The following is a 21,358-nucleotide window of genomic DNA, read 5'->3' as shown; positions in this document are numbered from 1 at the left end:
GAGGGTCTGGGTGAGTGGGAGAGTTGTTTGGGGTCTTTAGGTGACTATGAGGGTATGGGGGGGGGGTATCTGTGAGTGTGGGAGTTGTTGGGGGAGGGTCTGTGTGAGTGTGGGAGTTGTTGGGGGAGGGTCTGGGTGAGTTTGGGGTCTCCAGGTGAATTGCAGTCAGCTCCCTGCGGGTTGGAGTGTTGCTCTCTGGATGGTGCGGTGCCTGTGTGGCCCTGGGCTGCTCTGGCTGTGAGGTGTGAGCATGCCCGCAGCCTTATCGGGAGTTGATTTGGCGTCAGGAGCGTCCCCAGCTTGGCCACTGACAGCTCGCTGAGTACATGCGCAGTGTCTGTGTGCTGGATGCGATGGGTTGGTGGCGGATCAGGTAGCGCTGGACACGGATAAAACCCTGAGAGAGTGGCTGAGCCAAGACTCGGCTTGTGTGGATCACTCCCAGAACACAGTGTGTGCGTGTGTGGAGAGAGAGAGAGAGCAGAGGTAGAGAGCTGGACCCAGACTAACTCCCAGCCACACTGACAAGTCTGTAACGCAGCAAGAGCCTGGAACCCGGAGCATGGGAGTCACTCGGTGGAATTGTCTGATCTCACCCACAGTGTGAGGAGGGAGAGGGAGGGGGGGCTCTGCTTTTCCCCGAAGAATTCCTTCTCTTGATATTTCCTCTGTGTCAAACCCCTGGGGATCTTTAACGGAGCGTGTTGGTTCACTAGGATGAACAGGTACAACCACTTCCCAAGTTTGGATGCTGGATTTACAGCGGGATCCCTTCCCCTGCCCGTAACATGCTCCCAGAGCTTTGGAGAATGAGGGATATTTGGTCTGTCTCGCCGCCACCACCACTACTCGCCTGAAGAGGTGGTGGGAGGAGGGAGGAGGACAGTCCGAGAAGCAGGTGAGCAAATAATAAATAAATCAATAAAACACCTTCTAATTTGATTTTAAAACATTAGTAACTTTAAGATGCTTGAAACGGAAGGAGAGGGTTCACTGGAACACTTGTCCCAACACTTCAATCCTCCAGCCTTCCAAGTCCTGCGCACTTTCCATTTAAAAATGACAAGCCTGTATTTTAAATTCAGCATGAAAGGTAACCCCCCCCAAAAAATATTGAGTCAAGTTGTCCTGTTGAAATAGCTGTTTTCAAATCGAGACAAATAAAAGTTAGCTCACAAGAGCTGAATTTAATGTGAAATAACGGACCAGTGGAACATATACCGTTAACTGCAAAACTGTTCTTAGCCCCAAGCAAGGTTTTAGGTGGAAGCGAATTCCACAGCCCCCCATCTGATCCAGGGCATTTTGGTTTAAATTTCATTATTTGCTTGTACTGCCCGCGTGACATTTATATATCCAGTCTGAATTGCTGTAGCGGAGGATTTATTGTTTTGGTCTGTTGTTATCAAGTGCCTTAATTAAATATGAAGTGGCAACGGGAGCGCTTATTCAAACCGTTCTTGGGTGGGAAAAAAAAACACCGTAGAAGTTAAACTGACACGTAACTTTTTTTTTAATGATTCCGATTTATTTTGGAATCTGACGTTAGTCGCCCGAGTCTTCTAAACCACAAAGTGTCCTCGTTAACTCAAGATCAATAATCTTAGTCAATAAATTTATCGGGCGTATTGTAAAATAAGATCATCTGCATTGCTGGAATTCAAACGTCTTTTAGCAAATCCATCAGCTGAGATGTATATACCTTAGTGAGGAGAGCATGCACCTGGGTATATCTGTATATATATCTGTCTCTATTATCTGTATATCAATCTGGCTGACTGGATCTGTCTCCCCCTGTCTAATGAAGCGCAATTGGTAAAATGCTATTTGAATTTAATACAAAATATCCAACGACAAACTCGTGCAGCTGAATTTAAAATATTTTCCATTATGTCAATTGTGTTTTTGACTGCAGATTGTTTTATGTTGGTTTCTGTGTATGTTGGGGTATTGCAGACTACCCGCTCACATTAACAACTGTGGGAACAATCCCATGCAGAAAAAAAAGGCTTGCATTTGTTTGGGAAAAGAAGCAGACACGGGTATGTTACTTTTAAGGATTGTTGCTTTTTGGCCAGTTGTATGTGCATCAAACCCAGGTGATTGGTTCTGCTACATGTGATTTCATCTCCGCCTACTCCCCTCCCCCACTTCAGTCTATGGGGAGTCTGTTGACACTCAACCCCAATGGTGACTGCTCTTTTACCTAAGTACTGATCACATGGCTCAACAGTGAATCTATGGAAGGAATGGTTTGGGGGAGGGTCAAAAGGGTGATGATGATGGTGGGCGGGGAGGGGGAGGGGTGGTGGGAGAAGATGCTGGGTGGCAAGGGGTGAAAAATAGAGGGGCGGACAATGAAAAGTAGGAGAAAGAGGTGTGAAGAAGGACAGGTAGAGAGGCAGGGAAAGTTCAGAAAGAGCTGGAAGGATACGTAGAGGGTTGCAGGGATGTGGGCAGCAGGGAGAAACATTACAACAGGATGAGAATTTTTTTTTAAAGTGCGCAGAGTGAGAGACACAAGAAGAAGCAAGTATTAGCCAAAATAACTTGTCAATCCAATAAAAGACAGAAATAAATGGTCACAGGAGATTGAAACACATGGTCATGCTTCACGTTCCAGAAAAGGAACGGTCTCGGTAAATTAAGTAAGCCAAATACTGATGCAACAAAGAAGCAAAGGAAGTACGTAGAAGGGTTCATACCAAATAAGCTGTAAACCGATCCAGAGTCTGGAATACAATATTCATGAAAATGAAATAAAACATCTCAATAAAACACAGAAGGAAGAAGGAATGCTATAATGGGAAATTTATAAGCAATCGTCAATATGTGAATACAGAAACAAGAGGACTCTATGACAAAAGTGTTAAATGGTTAAATTAAGAACTCAATCTTAATTTTGTCAACACTTTATCTATTTAAAGCTTTAAGCATTTTTAATAGAATTACATAATTGAACTGCATTCTGGAAAAAAAGCTATTCACTCATCTTAGTTCCCTAAAGAGAGAAATGCCTCTTACTGATGTCTTACTGCTGACTTGTGCAGCAAAAGGTTCTTCCTTAAAACTAACATTGAAACATTCTCCAAATCCAGACCTTCTGACTTCTACTAGCTCTGTTACTCAGCCCTTGATAGGTGTCGTACCTGACAGTCCTAGAATATTACATGCTGTTAGCAAGAACCTAATCCTGGGGAGAATGTCTGAATGGATGAAATTATAAACGTCTGTAATTTTTAAGCAAAGATTGTGGTTCTGTTTCAAAAGTCTTGTTGCATTATTATCAGCTGTCAATCAACTACAGTGCTTTAATAAGCCACTGGGAGAAGGGATTTTGAATCCCAGTCCCTTGACTGACATTTGGAATGAATTCAGGAAAGCCTTAGAGGCAAGTCTGCTAGAGTCGGCTAAGTCAAATTGAGGGATGGGAGAGAGGCACGATGGTTGGCTGGCTAACCTGTCTCCTGATGCGCTGATTAAAGAATGTAGTTTGGACAATGTCTGCTCATAAATACACAGGCTATAGTGTCCAGACATCTGATCCAGGAGCACAGGATTGATAGAGAGCACCGAGCTACTAAGGGGAAAGAAAAAAACTGGGAAGAGTTCCAATATAATGTTTTTTAGCCATTGGAATGGCTTTGGAGTTATGATATGTATTTGGCTCGACACACATTTCTGTGGGAATACTAAAGCAGTCTGCATACAGAAAGCAACAGTGGCTATCCAGTTTACACTGACATGCTCAAACCAATCCCACCCTCACACAGTCACTCTAAACATCACAACAACATGTATTTATACTGCTCCTTCGTCAGAGTCAAAGATCCCAAATTGCTTCGCAAGAGTGTTACCAAACAAAATTTGGCACCAAGCCACATCAGGGGTTAGAAGCAGAAATGACCAGTAAAAAACTTGGTCAAAAGGGATTCAAGGAACATCTTAAAGGAAGTGAGATGGGCAGATTTTTAAGGAAAGGTTGACTAAACTCTCTTGAATTTAGGAGAATGAGATGTGATCGCATTGAAATGCAAGATTCTTTGAAGGGATTTGGCAGGGTGGAAACTGCAAGATTGGTTCCCCTGGCTGTGGAATCCAGAACACATTGGGGAACCCTCAGGATATGTGGTTGATCTTTTAGGACCAAGATGAGGAGAAAGTTATTTTCTCAGAGGGTTGTGAATGTTTGGAATTGTGTACCTTAGAGAGTTGTGGAGTATCTTCAAGGCTAGGATAGATAGGTTTTTGATCTATCAGGGAACCAAGAGATATGGGGAGTGAGTAGAAAAGTTGATTAAAGCAGAGTATCACCATGAGAGACCATAGTCTACTCTTGCTTCTATTTCTCATGTTCTAATGAGTCATAGTCATAGAGATATACAGCATGGAAATAGGCCCTTTAGCCCAACTCGTCCTTGCCGACCAGGTTTCCTGAACTGATTCCCAATTGCCTGTACTTGGCCCATATCCTTCTAAACTTTTCCCATCCATGTACCCGTCCAAATGAGGGAATTCCAGAACTTAGGAGGCCAGGCAGCTGAAAGATGACTATGGATGAAGGTGCGATTGAAATCAGAGAGAGGTGTACGAAGTCAGAATTGGAGGAGTGCAGAAAATTTGGAGGCATGTGAGGATTGGAGGAAGTCACGTAGATAGGGAGTTAAAGGAGTTTTAAAACATAATGCCTCACAGGTCCTTTTCTCTCCAGCCATAGTCTCTCTCTCTCCCTCTGTGGAACAGAGCTGTGAGGAGGGGCAGGATATATATTGAGCCACAGGTAGAATCAATGGTCGAAGTGTGCCTTGCCTTCTACCACCTTCACTGCTTACAAAGATTGATTCAGAACCTTGATGACTTTGTTGATTAATTCATATACAGAATAAGACATGGAAAATAATTGGGAGGGGAGAACAATTTTACGTTTTAAAAGGAGAGTTTGTGTTGCAGAGTGGCTCAGACTCAAAACTCAGACAGTCCAAGACCAGAAAAATGACAAGTGTTATTCACAAAATATGCCACGTTCTTAAAGTCCATGGAAGGCTTTCATAAACTCAGTCACTAGACCCCACAAATTAACTCCAAGATCTTAATCAACTTCCATTGACCACAATCAATCCATTTGATAAATCCTTTTGCATTTGGATGAACAATAAATTACAATACAGCAGGATCCTTCAGCAACAATGAAAAGAAACAGTGGTCTGGATTTAATGTAGCCCATCAAATTGGGGAAACATAGCCCACTTAATGGTGAGAGAGGCCCTGTGTCAGGCCCCCTGTGGCGGTGGGGGGAGTGGCGGCAGGGAGGGGGGGACGCTGAAAGCTGTGAACATCTGCACGCACCAAGGAAATGCCTAACTTTCCAGCAATTTTGCAAGGCATGTGGCAGCAGCAGTGCAATAGTGTTCACTGATCCAAACAGACTGTACACAACAGCTACCTTCAAGCAACAAGAATGACCATCCAGTATCCTGTCAACAACATACGCGAGGTGATTGACAAACCAGAAAATGACACTGATGTGCACAGTGGAACGATGAGTTGTGAACACATGCTTCACTCTGCCAATCTCATGGAAAACAAAGACAGCATCATTGCCATCTCAAGTGTTTGTCAGGTTTCAAATTATTTTTCCTAAGAAAGTTGGTTACTATTCATTATTGGCCAAGATTGACACAGGTGCAACTGTCAACATTCTACCTCTGCAGATTTTAAAAGATATGTATCCACAGACACTGAAGCCCAAGACAAAATCTACCACTGCGCAACTTTCAGCATACACTGGTTCACTATTTCCATGTGGAGGATGCATTGTCCTGGAGTGCAAATACAGTCAATCCTCCTGGGTATCACACTGATGTTCTACATCCTGGAGACTAAAGGCCCATTGATTGTTGGTCTACGTGCCATAGCCTCGCACTAGTGTCAATCCATGGAATCAGTCAGACCTCATGTGACAGATCAACGTCAGAAACTTCTTCAATTTTCTTTGTTCATGACCTAACATTGAAATATCAACAATCTTTTGAAAATTTAGCAGTTTCAAGGGAACTGTTATGTAACGCTTGCAGGAAAATGGTGGTCTGTCAATTGATCTGGTACATTTTGTGGAACGCAAATGCCAACAGCTACAAGAAGAAATGGTGAAAGATTCTAAACTCAAGAAACTGTGGAAAGCCATCAGTGAAAGGCAGCCTGATTCAATTTGCATTTTCACAAACATATGAGATCATTTTGGCCTTTCAAGGAGCTAGGCATCTCCCGGGGAGTCATGTTTAAAGGCAGGCAGGTCATCATTGTGACTTGATATTCTTTAGCAACTTCATCATTCACACATGGGTATAGAACAGACAAGAAGACTCTCGAGAGACAGTCTATTGGCCAGGTTTGAACAATGACAGTGAAGTTGTCATCAAGAATTACAAGGGTCATTGTCCTAGATTCTGCATGAAGTTCCTACCCATCCTTGATCCAAAATTGCATACGATCTGTTTCATTTCCTTGGCACTAACTTCAGCGTTTTTGTCAACAAAGTACCCCATTATTCGACAATTGCACAATATGTTAAGCACAACTGTCGTGCAAACTCTAAGTGCTATTTTCAGTTTATTTTGTGTGCCAAGAGTGATCATCATGGATAACAGTCTGCAATTTATTGATATGCCATTTCAGGATATGTGTGAGAAGTGGAATATCGATTACACTATTTTTTCTCCTCATTACTCGAGATCAAATAGCCTAGCTGAATGAATGATATACACAGTGAAATCTTTAATCTCGAATGTAGACAGACCAAGCAAGATCTTCACATTGCAATCTACACATCCCCTCCCCCTAACCTGCACCTCTTGGGACACTAAGAGCCAAGTTAGCATGGCCAATCCACCTAACCTGCACATCTTTGGACTGTGGGAGGTAACTGGAGCACCCGGAGGAAACCCACACAGACACAGGGAGAACAGGCAAATTCCACACAGTCACCCAAGGCTGGAATTGAACCCAGGTCCTTGGAGCTGTAAGGCAGCAGTGCTAATCATTGTGCCACCATGCCGCCCTGATACTGTGCTGCTGATATCTTGAAGCTTTCTACCTATGTGGGTAGTCTAAATAAATGAGCCCACAATGGTTTCAACCAATCTCTTTTGCGTGATTGGTGTCCGTACATCAGTATAACAACGCTGGGGCACAAGGAACTGTTGGCATCTGATTGGCTGGAAGCTCTAGTGGGCAGTACTTCTATTGCTGGGGGACCTCAATTGTGGGGAAGGCCAATGCTGGGCTCATTCGAGCCTCCTCCTCAGAACTGATGAGGGTTCTCTGTGGTTCTCTGACCAGTAGATGAGTCCCCTATCTTCCTGACAGAATCCCAACCATTGACTATCATATAATTTTCTTTTTTTGTTGCAGACACGCTATTTTGGACCTGGGGTGTCATTCTGTTACAAAGAATTAAGTAGAAATTTCAGCACATGAAGGTTTAGGACAGATGTTGGGAAGTATTCCTTTACTTGGAGAGTGCAAGACAACAATAACTTGAACTGTTAGCTGTGGCCAGTACATGGGGCCCATGGAAGAGACAGCTAGTTGCTCCAACAGGAAGATGGTAGAGTAGGTATTCTGGAAGGAAGAGCCAAATAACTATCTTCACTTGAATTTACTTAGTGATCATTGTACCCTGTAAAGACCTCTTCTAAATTACCCTTTAACTTCCTCATTTCACAAGAGAAGATCCAGCCTGGTCATTCCTGATTGCTATAATCTCACAATTCTGGTATGATCCTGGAATATCTTCTCTGCATCTCTCCAATGCTTCTATATCTATGTCACAATATGGTATCCAGAACTGTACAGAGTATGCCGGATGTGTGGGCTTAACAAGATTTGATACAAGTTTAGCATAACTACTCTTTCTTAATTCCAGCTCTCTGCAAAAGAAAAACTTAGCTCTCGTTTTGTTTCTGTCCTTGCCTTATTACCTTTTCATTATCTGTGTACTCTCAGATCCCTTTGCTCTATATTGTGTTTAGATTCTTATTTTCAAAGTAATATGTGATCTCCTTATTTCCTTAATAATTTTCCTTTGATTTAATACCTCACACTTATTTATGTTGTAATTCTTGTGCCAGTTATATGCAAATTCTGCAAGTTTATTAATGTCTTTCTTGAATGAGTGTAGTCCTCCCGGCATTAACTATCCATCTAATTTGGCGACATCTGCAAATTCAGGAATTGTGTTTTTGAATTTTAAAGTCCATAATCATTAATGTAGATTTTGAACAACACCAGCCCCAAAATTGGTCCTTGAGGGACCCCACATCTCCAATCTAACTACCGTTTCCTCTTACTCTCTGCTTTGTGTCTTGTTTGTGACCCACTCAGATACTTGTCTGCAGAATCCACTTGCCACCTTCATTCATTTGCCCAATATGTGCGACCTTGTTGAAGGCCCTTGGGAAATCTAGATATTTACATATACGACAGTACTTTTGTCTACTCTTTCTGTTAACTCTTCAAAGAATTCTGTATGGTTGATAAGAAATCCATGTTGATACATTTTTTGGTTTCCAGATTCATTGCTATGTTCCCCTTTAGTAAGAATTAATTCCTGCCACAGATGTTAAACTGACTGGTCCATAGTTCCCTGGACATGTTCCATCTCCTTTCTTAAATATAGGTATAATGTTAGCTGCCTGCCAGTCCTCTGGCACGACACATTTTCTAACAAATTATTTAATATGTGTCAGGATGCCGCTGCGACAGATTCTCTCAGTTCTTTTAAAATGCATTGTTTGCATTTTATCCAGACCGCAGGTTTTATCCTCTTTGATTAGTTTATTTAATACTCTTTTTTTATTTTAAATACAGTTACATAATTTCTAATTCTATCATCTGATGTCATGTCCACCTGGCAAATACTGAAGCAAAATAATTATCTAGCATTTCTGCCGTTTGTCTATCGCTTCCTGTTATTTAATCTGGCCCATCCCTTAGTGGCCCTATTCCCAGCACGATTTTTTATTTTATCCAGGTGTCTGTGGAATACTTTGCTACTTTGTTTTATGTTCCTTGATAATTTAATTTCATGGGTCCTCTTTGTCTTCCTCAGTCTTTTTTTAAATTTCTCTCCTGATCTCTTTATATTCTTCCTTTTCATGTCCTCCCCTGTCATCCAAACACAAAGTGCATGTCTCTATCCTTCCCCTTACATGTCTTTATTCATGATGCCTCATTGTTTGCAAGTTTTTCTTTAGCAGAGTATATTTTTCCTGAGCTCTGTTGAGTACCATTTTAAATGTTTCCCATTGTTGTTCCTGATGATTTTTGGGCAATATTCTTGTCCAGTTTGTTTTTCCAAGGTTTATTCTCAGCTTCCCAAAGCCAACTTTTTTTCGGTCTAGTACTCCAATCTTCCACGTGCTCATGTTTTTCCCAATTATTATCGGAAACAATGTTATATTATGCCTTGGAATTTTGAAATTGGGCTTTGAATTTCTGACTGCACTGTGGCATTTCAGAGAATGGCATTATTTGACTAATTAGTGTTAGCGTCAAATGTTCCTAAAAAAAAAGCGGAGTAAGCACATCTGGATGCAGAATAATGCTGTGGATAATCTTTGAAGAACATCCTTCTCTCCTATAGAAGTGTAAACCTTCCACATGTCTTGTGGTCACTCTAACTAAGGTTGACAATTTAGTGCCAACATGTGACATGCTATAGTATTATTATGTTGTTTTGTACCCATGAGGAATTGGGTTCACCATTTCAAGCTGGTGTCAATGTAGGATCTTAACAACTCAGTTGAGAGTGAGCAAGAAGACTATATTGAATTTGAGCCTATTTGCCAGAGTGTCGGACAGAGTGCTAACCCAGCATATCACTCACTTTGTTCACTAGTTTGCGAGACCTGATGTTGTCAGATAAACAGAAAGCTTTGAACTTTTCACTGTCATACTTTCAGGTTCTGAAACTGATGTTTTTCAGAATGATAATGAAGTACTGGGAGACTGTTGTCAGGGCAACACTTCACATTCTAGAACTAATGTGTTTTTTTTTATTTTTCTTCTTGTGGTTGGAAGTAATGGCTATGTGTCACAAGCAATCACCCGGCTCTGATCACAGGAACATGTATTGGTTAAGGGACTTTTGTCAGTGGAAGAAATTGCTGCACAGATTTCTGTCATCAGTTAGCTTGATGTGACATCTCTTTATTCCAATTTATTGCCCTTACCTCTCCGCTGGAGGTTTTGCCCCTTTTAGTGGGGTACAATCCCATGCCTGCCGATTGTCAGCTAAGTTTCCAGTGTGCAAGACTGGACTGTTAGCAGGTCCTTCAATTAGCTCTTCAACACAATGTCCTGGCCAACATTCATCCCTCAACCAACACTAAAAGAAAACAAATTACACGGTCACTTTATTGAAGTGTGCAAATTTGACTTCCGCATTTGTCTGCATTATTGCAGTGACTGTGTGTCACAATTACTTAGTCGGCTGTGGGATCTGCTGGGTTTGTGAGAGGCGCTATATAAATGCGAGTTCATTCTTTGTGGCAATATCATAGTTGAGTGTGATCTAATCCTTTTGACATTCAGAGATATGACTGTACAGATACTGTAGCTGGAGCTATTGGAGAAGAATAAGAAGCAATAACCCAGGGTGATTTCTTTTCCCCATAGAGCCGAGTCCAATTGTACTTCCTATTAAATGTGGCTGAGAGGGTTTATCATCACACCTCCACCAGTGTGGAACTCCCTCAGTACTGAACTGGAGTGCCAGACTAGACTTTACCATCAAGTGCGTGGACTGGAGTGACTGTGCAGCATAAGCAGGAGTAGAATTAACCGGGGCTGTTGCTACAGATAGGTGTTCACCAAGCCCTTTATGGAACTGTGTGCATCAACATCACACACTCAGCCTTGGTACCCCCTGCCTGGGCACTCACCATCTATGTTTGTGCATGAACAATCCTGGGCAAGGCGGCGCCATTAGAATTGAGCCTCAGTGTAAGGAAGCACCTGGGTAAGAAGATCAGGGAAAACAACTTGGCCAATTTTTACTGTCGGTATTTTTGAACCAGTTATTTTCCCATCCTTGCCGGCGACTTTGACTTAAACCTGTCATTAGTTATTATACAGTGGGACTGAGTTTCTCAACAGCACAGCTTATATTTGTGTATTCAGTATGTGCAAGCAGTAACATCAGACATAAAACATACCAAGACGGTAACTGTTATTTCTGCAGCTAGAATGTGCCAAAAGATGCACAGGTGAAGTGGATTGGCATACTAAATTGTCCCATAGTGTCCAAAGGTGTGTAGGTTTAGGTGGATTAGCCATGGTGAATGTGCAGGGTTATGGGGATAGGGTGTTGGGGGGTGGGGGAGGGGGGGGGTTGGTTGTTGTCAGTGGGGGCAAGGAAGTGGGGAAGAGGTGGTGGGCCTGGGTGAGATGCTGTTTTGGAGAGTCAGTGCAGAGTTGATGGGTCAAAAGGCTTCCGTCTGCGCTGTTGGGACACTATGGATTCTAAGACCTGCATCTCACCTTTAGAAGCCTGCAGGAAGCTGAGAGCTATCTGCAGGTGAATAATGAAAGAGAAACTAAATGTAATTGGTATATAAGGATCAATTGCTATAATGGAAGGTGCTTAGTGCCTGTGAGTGCTGCTTTGTGTTTGCAGCAGGCCAGAAACAGACATTCTGTGCAGTGTCTCTTCCTCAGTCATTGCATGGCAAAAGGAGGTCTTCTCAACCTTTTGTCCTTCTGTAGTTGAGATCACTATGTAAGCTAATGCAGACTGACCTCCATGGGCAATCTTCGCTTTCCCTTGATCCATCGAGAATGCCTACAAGAACTTCCAATAATCTGAGCACCTTTAATGTAGAAATATTTTCAGACACTTTGTTGGGAGCCGGGGGAAACAAAAAAGTAGAAAGAACCGATCAATCATGGGAAAACTAGGAGAACTGACTGGTCTAAGAGCTAGGTGGAGAAAGTGGATTGGCTTTATACTGTGCCGTGATGCTCTTCGGATGCCCCAAGGGTCTTTACAACCAGTGATGCATAGGCACTCTTGTAATGTAATATAAAGCAACCAATTTGCGCACAGCAAGGTTTCAAACACTACTAATTAAATAAACTACCAGCTCACCTGTTTCTAACCCTGTTGTTTGAGGGATACATATTGACAAAGACACTGTAAGGACGCTCCAGCTCGTCTCCAAAGTTTTGCTGTGGAATGTTTCACTACAACATGAGAGAGCAGATGGGGCCTCATCTGTAAGACTGCTGGTGGGATTTTCCAGCCCTTCCTGCCAGCGGGATCTTCCGGTCCCGCCAATGGTGAACCCCAGCAGAGGGTTCCCCAGCAGCAGAACGGGCAAGCCATGCAAAATGCCACAGACGTCAGCAGGACTGGAAGATCCCGCTGGTGGCCAATAGCAAGTGGTCTACGCCTCCAGGAAACATGCCACTGACGGGCTGGAGAATCCCCCCCCCCCCCCTCCCCCACCCACCCTGTGTCTCTGATAGTGTACCACTCATTCAGTACTACACTGGAGTGCCAACCTAGAGTATTGTACTCGGGTCTCTGGAGTGGGTCATAAACCCACTCCCAGAGACCTGAGTGCAATACTCTAATGCTAAAATAGGTGGGAAAGCAGGCAGTGAAGAGGATATAAAAATTTTATCGACGGATATAGATAGGCTAGGAGAATGGGTCAAAATTTGGCAGATAGAGTTTAATGCGGATAAGTGTGAGGTTATTCATTTTGGCAAAAAAAATAGAAAGGCAAATTATTACCTAAATGGAAAGCAGATTCAAAATGCAGAGGGATCTGGGCGTCTATGTTCATGAATCACAGAAAGTCGGTATGCAGGTGCAGCATATAATAAAAAAGGCAAGTGAGATGTTGGCATTTATTTCAAAGGGACTGGAGTATAAAAGTAGAGAAGTGTTGTTGCAATTGTTGGTGAGACCACATCTGGAGTATTGTGTCCAGTTTTGGTCTCTTTATTTGAGGAAGGATGTGGTGGCATTGGAGGCAGTTCAGAGGAGGTTCACCCGATTGATTCTGGGGATGAAAGGGTTGACGTATGCAGAGAGATCAAACAGTTTGGACTTGTACTCGCTGGAGTTTAGATGGATGAGAGGGGATCTGATTGAGGGATATAAAATACAAAAAGGGATTGATAAAGTAAATGTAGACCAAATGTTTCCTGTTTTGGGGCAATCTCGAACAAGCGGTCACAGGTATCGGTTGAGAGGCGGTAGATTTAAAACTGAGATGAAGAAGAACTATTTCTTGCAGAGGGTGGTGAATTTGTGGAACTCACTGTCCCATAGTCCGGTTGAGTCTGAATTATGGTTTCAAGAAGGAGATGGATACATTTCTAATAAAAAAAGGATATGGATATGAGGAACAGGTGGGGAGATGGATTTCAGACCAGGGAGAGACCAGCCATGATCTGATTGAATGGCGGGGCAGGTTTGAAGGGCTGAATTTGCCTACTTCTGCTCCTAATTCCTACATGCCTATGTTCTAACTCTGAGATGGGAGTGATAACCATGCTGAGGCACAGCTAGCACCCAACTGTGGACTGTGTAAAGCTGCAGTGGCTAAAGGTGTGTCAACAGCTGTGGAACACAGGGTTGCACAAATGGCCAGAGTCAGGGGAGCAGATGGTGAAGGAAGTGGTACAAGGTTGGAGGAAGCTGCAGAGATACTGTGAGACGAGGTCACGGAAGGAATTGAAGATGAGGATAAGCAGACAGATAATGTAGGTCATGATCCACCTCAGAAAGCCAGGCGGTGAAGGATAAGACTGGAGTCTAATCCCTACCTACTTTCCAAGCTTTTATTTAGAAAGATACACAAAGTTACAATCATTCACCTCCAAAACTAACAGCCATAATTTCAAGATATATAGGAGTGCAAGCGAATCCCCAGTTAATGCCTACCACCTGAATATAATTAAAGGCTCACTTAGCATACAATTAACAGTCATCAAGGAGAAGAAGTAATGTGCAAGTGGGACAAGATATAAATAACTGAAATTTATACACGTTGAATTTTGTGGGGGATGGGAGGCTGACAAGAAGAACATTGAAGAAATTAAATCAAATGAATCTGTCGATAAGGGTTTCAGCAGTGACTGAGGCAGCAAGGCACAGCGCTGTGGAGCTCGTACTGTAAATAGTTTGGTGATGGGTATGGCGGTAAGAATCTGTAGGCACTCGAGATGGCAAAAGCATTTGGTGGGTCAGAAACTTACTCACAGAGGTGACTGACATGGTTCAATTGGAGAGTAAGGCATATTTTTTGAGGGAAGTATTCCGGCTTCAAAAAAGAAATGAGTCACATTTCCATGGAGAAATAGAAATAAGATCATGAGAGAGAAACTGGGAACATAGGAATTGGAGTCAGCCATTTAGTCTTTTGAACCTGTTCTGCTATTCAGTGAGATCATTCCAAACCTATGACCTCATTCCATATTCCTCTCTTTATCCCATACCCCAACCTTCAATTAACAAAAGTCCGATGTAGAATTAACCGGTAATCCAGCACCAATTGCCATTTATTGAAGAGAGTTCCAAACTTCTGCCACCCTTTGCGTGGAGAAATGTTTCCTGACTTCACTCTTGGAACGCTTGATTCTAATTTCAAGCTATGCCTTCTTGTCCTCCACTCTCCAAGCAGTAAGAAAGAATTTCTCTTTCTCGCTGCCCTATCAGTTTCCCAGAATATCTTTAAGACTTTGATCACATTACCTCTTAACCTTCCGAATTCCAGGGGATACAACACTCATTTGTGTAGTTCAATCCTTGGAGTCCCCAATACCGCTCCTAGCGGGCACCAATAGTCACATGCTGCCAGTCAGAGAATCTGCCCAGTCCTTTCTCCCTGCCACTCTGCTAATTTCCTCAAGTCAGTAATTTGTCTTCAACTCCACGAGCTTCAATATTTTTCACCTCTACCCCCTCCCCGCAAAAAATACATTTTTCACCTGTTAGGTTCTTAAAGGGACAGCATCGAGAAGGAATGTGTGGAAATCTTTGACAAATGTTTTTGATTGGGGGAGGGCCTGAAGTGCCATTTGTTATGCTGATCCCATGGGTGATTTGGATGTAATTTATGTTACCGAGTTACATGTTTACGAAAGCACAAGGGAAAGGTTTGCCAAACACTTTGTCATGTCGACACTGCCCGCTAATCCTCTTGTAATTCTGTTTTGGAACTTGCAATTCCTGTAAAGTTGAACATAGAGGAGATGATTCAGATGCCTCTGTTGAAAGATATATCCAGTTAATACAGCTCTCCCACTCTGCCTCTTTGCCTTTTCTCTATTGCTTTGCAAATATTTCCTTTTCAAATCCATGTATCCCATTCTCTTTCTGAAAGCTGCTATTGAATCTGCTTCCTCGGCTCTTTCAGGCCATCGTTCCAAATCATCACAATTTGTTGCATAAAAAATTTCCCCCCCCCATCTTCCCTCTGGCTCTCTGGCCGATTACTTTGAATCTGTGTCCTTTGGTTACCAACCCTCCTGCCAGTGTAAACAGTTTCTCCTTGTCAACTCTGTAAAAACCTCTCACAGTTTACCAATACTCTGAAGGATAGGATTCCAGTAACGATCACTGTTAAGTGCAGTGATTAGGTCACAGAGAGTAACTGTTCCAGTCACCATGCATCAATTCTATGGATTATCCTGGCCGCTGACATTCTGTTACTAATGCTCAGTGCCAGAAAAAAGGAGTATTTTAAATGGGTTAACAGTGCCCCACCTAGTGCGTCTTACATTGTTCCTGCAATTTCTTTAATTGACAGTTAGACCGGACGATTCTTGGGCTGTGGTCTCTCTTTACTCTTGCATCTTGAGCTGCGAAGCTATTTTAGTGCCTTAGAGTCACTCTCAGAAGCCCATTCTAAGTGCAACGCCTTCCTGTGCAATCTGTAACTATATCTTTCTGCACTATGCATCTCCACATCTTCGTTCAATGTCATTTCGCCAGAACTTATAACTGTTATCAGTGCTGACTTCATTTTATTAAGACTATATATAGACACTCACTTCTTAAAGAGGAAGTGTATGCTGCATAATTGTCACACAATCCTAAATGTTATGAAGAGAGTGATCCGTTTGCTTACTGGCATTTAATAATTCTTCCATTTCCCTCTTTCTGTTCAATAATAAAATTCAAGGCGCAGTGGGATGTAATTCAATCAGGGAATATTCCAATGGACTGATTGTGTTCCGTTCAACAGCCACGCAGTGCTCACTCTCTGAAGCAAGGCTGCACTGAATACTGATTGGGTTGAAAAAGAATGATGGCGTCTTCACCTCTTCCGCAGCCCAAGGGCATTTGGTCCACATGCATCCCAGTTGCTGGCTTGACAGAGGTCAACTCATTCAGCAAATAGCAGAGAATCAAGCCTGTGACCTTGCTACTCCCATAAGGACAGAAGTAAACTGCCCATCCTCTCCAGCTACCCTACCTTAGATTGTGGTATTTCAACCTCATATACCCACCTTAGCTCCATATCTCTTAGTAGTATTCTTACCCAACAAAAATCTATCAACCTCAGTCATGAAAGTTCCAACTGACACCCTTTCACAACTTCTTGAAAAAAATGAGTTTGGGAATTATTTTACCATTTGTGTTAAAAAGTACTTCCTGATTTCCCTCCTCAATGACCTATCAGAGGAGATTCTCCTCACTGTGCTGAATCCATTTAACATTTTATGCATCTCAGTTAGATCACCGCTACTCCATTCAAGGGAATAATGGCCAAGTTTCTGTAACCTTTCCTCGTAACTTAAACCTCTTTAGCCCTGGCATCGTTCTGGTGAATTCACCCACTGCACCTACCTGAGGTGCCAAGCCAGAAACTGACCACAATGCTCTGAATGGCGCCTGGCCAGGGCACCAGACAACGGAAGCATGACTTCCCTTGGTAATCCAGTCCCCAAAAACACCTCTGTGACTCAGTAGCCTCATTGGCTGATGGTGGATTTAAACTCAGTGAGGAGATCTCCATAACCCAGCCATCAGGATGCTGTATTCCAATGGGCACAGTAAGCTGTGTTGGGTTCGCCCATTCTTTACAATTTCAGGTACAAAACTTTTGTGGCAGTGGCGTAGTGGTATTGTCGCTGGACTAGCAATCCAGAGACCCAGGGTAATGCTCTGGGGACCCCGGTTCAAATCCTACCACGGCAGATGATGAAATTTGAATTCAATAAAATATCTGGAATTAAGAATTTACTGATGACCATGAAACCTGTCAATTGTCGTTAAAAACCATCTGGTTCACTAATATCCTTTAGGGAAGGAAATCTGCTGTCCTTACTGGTCTGGCCTACACGTGACTCTAGATCCACAGCAATGTGGTTGACACTCAAATGCTCTCTGAAATGGAGGGCAGTTAGGGATGGGCAATAAATGCTGGCCCCAGCCAGTGATGCCCCCTACATCTTGCAAAAATGAATTAAAAAAACACATCCAGTTTTTTTGGCTTCATTTCTAGACAGTACTTTTTAAATCTATGTAGATAACTGAGAGACTCCAGAAAGTGTGCAGATTCTAGCCTTCCGTGTCAGATAGGAGTGTGTGATTAAGCCACAGAATCTTTAGTTCCCCAGTTGTTGGGTCCTCTCCCATTTTTATAAGCACCTTATAAACGTTCCAACCCCCACAAAGTGGGTAATGATGATGAAGGCTAATGGCCTCATTATACCCACTTAAACGATCCAACTGCCATTATTACAACAACGAGCTAAACCAGCTCCCACAGCTTACCCACCTTCTCACCACAACAGTGTAAATCTCATCCTATCTTCTATTGTCTTCAGCTCTGATGAAGGGGGTCACCCAGAAAGAAACATTGTTTCTTTCCCCACTGATGCTGCCAGACCCAATGAGATTTTCTCGAATTTTCTGTTTTTGTTGTAGCTAATATTTAATCAAGCCCTGTTTCCCACCCAGAGTATTGCAAATTCAGAATTGACTTGTAGTTTGCACTGTAAAACTGGTCTGTTTTTAGGTTGATATGGTTCATAATGAATTTGTCAAAGTTGGTTAATGTGCAGAGTCTGGGATGACTGCATTGGGAGGTCTGTTGCTGACTTGAAATTGAGGATCAGCCATGATCACATCAAATGGAGCAGGTTTGATGGGCCGAATGGCCTATTCCTGCACCTCTTTCTCATGTTTTTATCTCTCTGTAAAATAAAATAGTAAAGTGTTGGTCGGTGTGGAATTAAGTCATTTGCAAGAGGTTTCTAAGTACAATCAAAGATTATCTTGCATTTATGTAGCACCTTCACAACCTCAAGATATCCCCAAGTGCTTTACAGCCAATTGAAGTAACTTTGAAGTGCAGTCACGGTTGTAATGTAGGAAACAGGGCAACCAATTTGTGCACAGCAAGCTCCCACAAACAGCAAGGGAAATGCTGTTCTTGCGATGTTGGTTGAAGGGCAAATATTGGTCAGGACGCTGGGGAGAACTCCCATGCCCTTCTTCAAAATGGTGCCATGGCATTGTTTAGGTCACAGGATCACCACGGACCATCAAGTCCGTGCCAGCTCTTAATGGAGTGATTTCAGTTTGTCTCATTCTCCCACTTTATCCCCATAGGCGTCAGGTACCCATCCAGTTCCCTTTTGAAATCATTATTCATCCCTGCTTCCCCCATCCTCCGAGACATATCCCACCACCCCCCCCGCCCCCCTCACCATTGCATCTCATGCCCAGAACTGTGAATCTCTATCCTCAAGTCCTTGTACCATCAGTTAACAGGAACAGTTTTCTTTATTTATCTTTATTCCCCTTACCTAAACATGCCACAATCTTGTACACCTCCATCATTAATCAGCATGGTGGCACAGTGATTAGCACTGCTACCTCACAGTGCCAGGGACCCGGGTTCAATTCCGGCCTCAGATGACTGTGCAAACTCCACACAGACATTCTCCCTGTGTCTGCGTGGGTTTCCTCCGGGTGCTCCGGTTTCCTCCCACACTCCAAAGATGTGCAGGTTAGGTTGTCTGTCTGTGCTGAATTGTTCCTTAGTATCAAGGAGATTAGCAGGGTAAATAACGTTGAGTTACGGGAATAGGGCCTGGATGGGATTGTTGTCAGTACAGGCCTGGTGGGCTGAATGGCCTCTTTCTGCACTGTAGGGATTCTGTGATTCTATCAAATCTACCCGCCATGTCTTTTGCTCCAGACAGGAGAGGCAGATTGCACCTGGCCTGTGATGAGCTGTCAGGGTGAACTCAGTCTGGCTGTGGCATGGAGGGATCAGTGCCCCACACCTGGGACATTTTCCACTGATGACCACTGGCCAATTCATCATCGTGTCCGACGGGTGACAGTAGGCTTGAGTTCAGCCATGAATCCACCTCACCGTCAACGAAGCTGGTGATGCCAGCCAGGCTTGGGCACAAAGAGTGGGTGAGCCGGGTGAAGAACCACATGCATGTGGAATCGTTATCTCAACACAGCTGGCACCTTCAGGAAGAAAGAGAACAGGATGGGGAAACAAAGATAAAATTCAATTGGGAAAGCTGTTTATATAAAAACAGTAACTCAGGTTCAGGCACAGGGTGACTTTTTAAATTGCTCAGGACATGTTATTGAAATCCCTCTCCCTCTCACACCACCCATGGTGCCTACATGTACATCATACCCCACTGTTTTTATAAATGAGGCATTGAAATCAAACATTGTGACATACTTGATCCTTGTTAATTGTTGCCTTTCACTTTTAAAGGGTAATTTTATTTTCCATCTTGGTTTTGCCTGAAAATGTCAGGAAACCTTAGACACACCAGCACATCTTTCAGCTGTCAGCTATGGAAAACTGTAGAAGGTACATCCGCCATTACTTAATTAGCACAGTCAGCAAATAGAATAGACTCCTCACTGGTGACATGAGTTCAGAACTGTCACCCTATTTCGGACATTTGTCTTTCTGAGTATCGCTGCCACCGATGGGCAGTTGAACGCTGCGGATTTCCAGCTAGGACTTGACTGGAGGTGGCATCCTTACAGCCATCAGCGAGTGACAAACATTGGGCTGGATTTTTATCCCCAAAGTGCCAGGAAGGAGGGGATCTGCATTTCATAGAATCACAGAATCCCTCCAGTGCAGAAGGAGGCCATTCTGCCCATCAAGTCTGCACTGACCACAATCCCACCCAGGCTCTATCCCCATAACTCCATGCATTTACCTGAGTTAATCCCCTGACTCTAAGGGGCAATTTAGCATGGCCAATCCACCAACCCGCACATCTTTGGAGTGTGGGAGGAAACCGGAGCACCCGGAGGAAACCCACTCAGACATGTGGAGAACATGCAGACTCCGCACAGATAGTGAACCCCAGCCAGGAATCGAACCCGGGTCCCTGGCACTGTGAGGCAGCTGTGCTAAGCACTGTGCCACCGTGCCACATTTCTGGGGGCTGGGTGCAGGATGCAGTTGGGCTACATGGCCCAGAGATAAGTTCAGTGGGAGACACAGGGCCTGCCAGGCACTGAGGCGGGCTTTTTAAAAGGCCTGCCTTGGTGCTGTGGGCCTTTCTTCCAGTTATAATGAGAAAGGTAAAGCCCTCAAGTCCTCACCCCTCACACCTACCTTGCAGGCCCCATGCCCCGTTCATGCTGCCTCACACCTCCCATCCACACCCAATGGCCCCTCATGCTCCCATACCAAGGTATGACCCCTACCCACTCCCTATTGCTTCCCATGTGAAGATGTGCCCCCACCCACCCACTACAGTTCCTCATGGTCCCCCTGCCCACCCCCTATTGCCATTATGCTCCCTATCAAGATCTGCCCCCACCCAATCCCTATGGTTCCTCATGCACCCCATGCCATGCTATGCCCATTCACCCACTATACATGCTGTTGAGCCAATGACCCCTATGGTAAAAATAGGATTGGTGTATGTATCTTTTGTAATCACCATTGATAACTTCCCACTTTCTTTTATTACTACAGGCCAATAAAAGTTTCAATCATCCAGAGATACTCTGTTAATAAACACTAGACTATCCTTCACCAATGTTCCAAACTGCCTGTGACAATGAATATCTCTTTGCTATGTATGATGGGATCAAGAAAGTGGTGCTACCGGCACCGAACTTGCCCCTGAAATTGGCAGACAGTGATGTTCTCAGTGACAGAAGTCCCGCTGGTTTGAAGTTTAATCGTTGAGCCTGCAAGCACTTGACATCATTGTCTGGTGTAAGTAAACATTGTTAAATCACTCAAGCGATCAGAGAGACAGAGCTGTCAATCAAGCAATGTTTTCCCTGGGACTCAGATGTTTCTGTACTCTAATGGATTTCTGG

General features: G+C 43.5%; 1 long non-coding RNA gene across 1 annotated transcript in view; it reads left to right on the top strand.

Moving 5' to 3' along the window:
* The first annotated feature begins 341 nt into the window (after nucleotides 1-341).
* LOC144510608 (uncharacterized) overlaps nucleotides 342-21,358 on the top strand; it is a 70,966-nt gene continuing 49,949 nt past the window's right edge. The window contains exon 1 of the long non-coding RNA XR_013500656.1: nucleotides 342-898. This is a non-coding gene — a long non-coding RNA (uncharacterized LOC144510608). The remainder of the gene's footprint in view (nucleotides 899-21,358) is intronic.

Source organism: Mustelus asterias, chromosome 23, assembly GCF_964213995.1.
Source record: "Mustelus asterias chromosome 23, sMusAst1.hap1.1, whole genome shotgun sequence".
NCBI classification, from domain to species: domain Eukaryota; kingdom Metazoa; phylum Chordata; class Chondrichthyes; order Carcharhiniformes; family Triakidae; genus Mustelus; species Mustelus asterias.
This window is presented reverse-complemented; position numbering and strand designations above follow the sequence as displayed.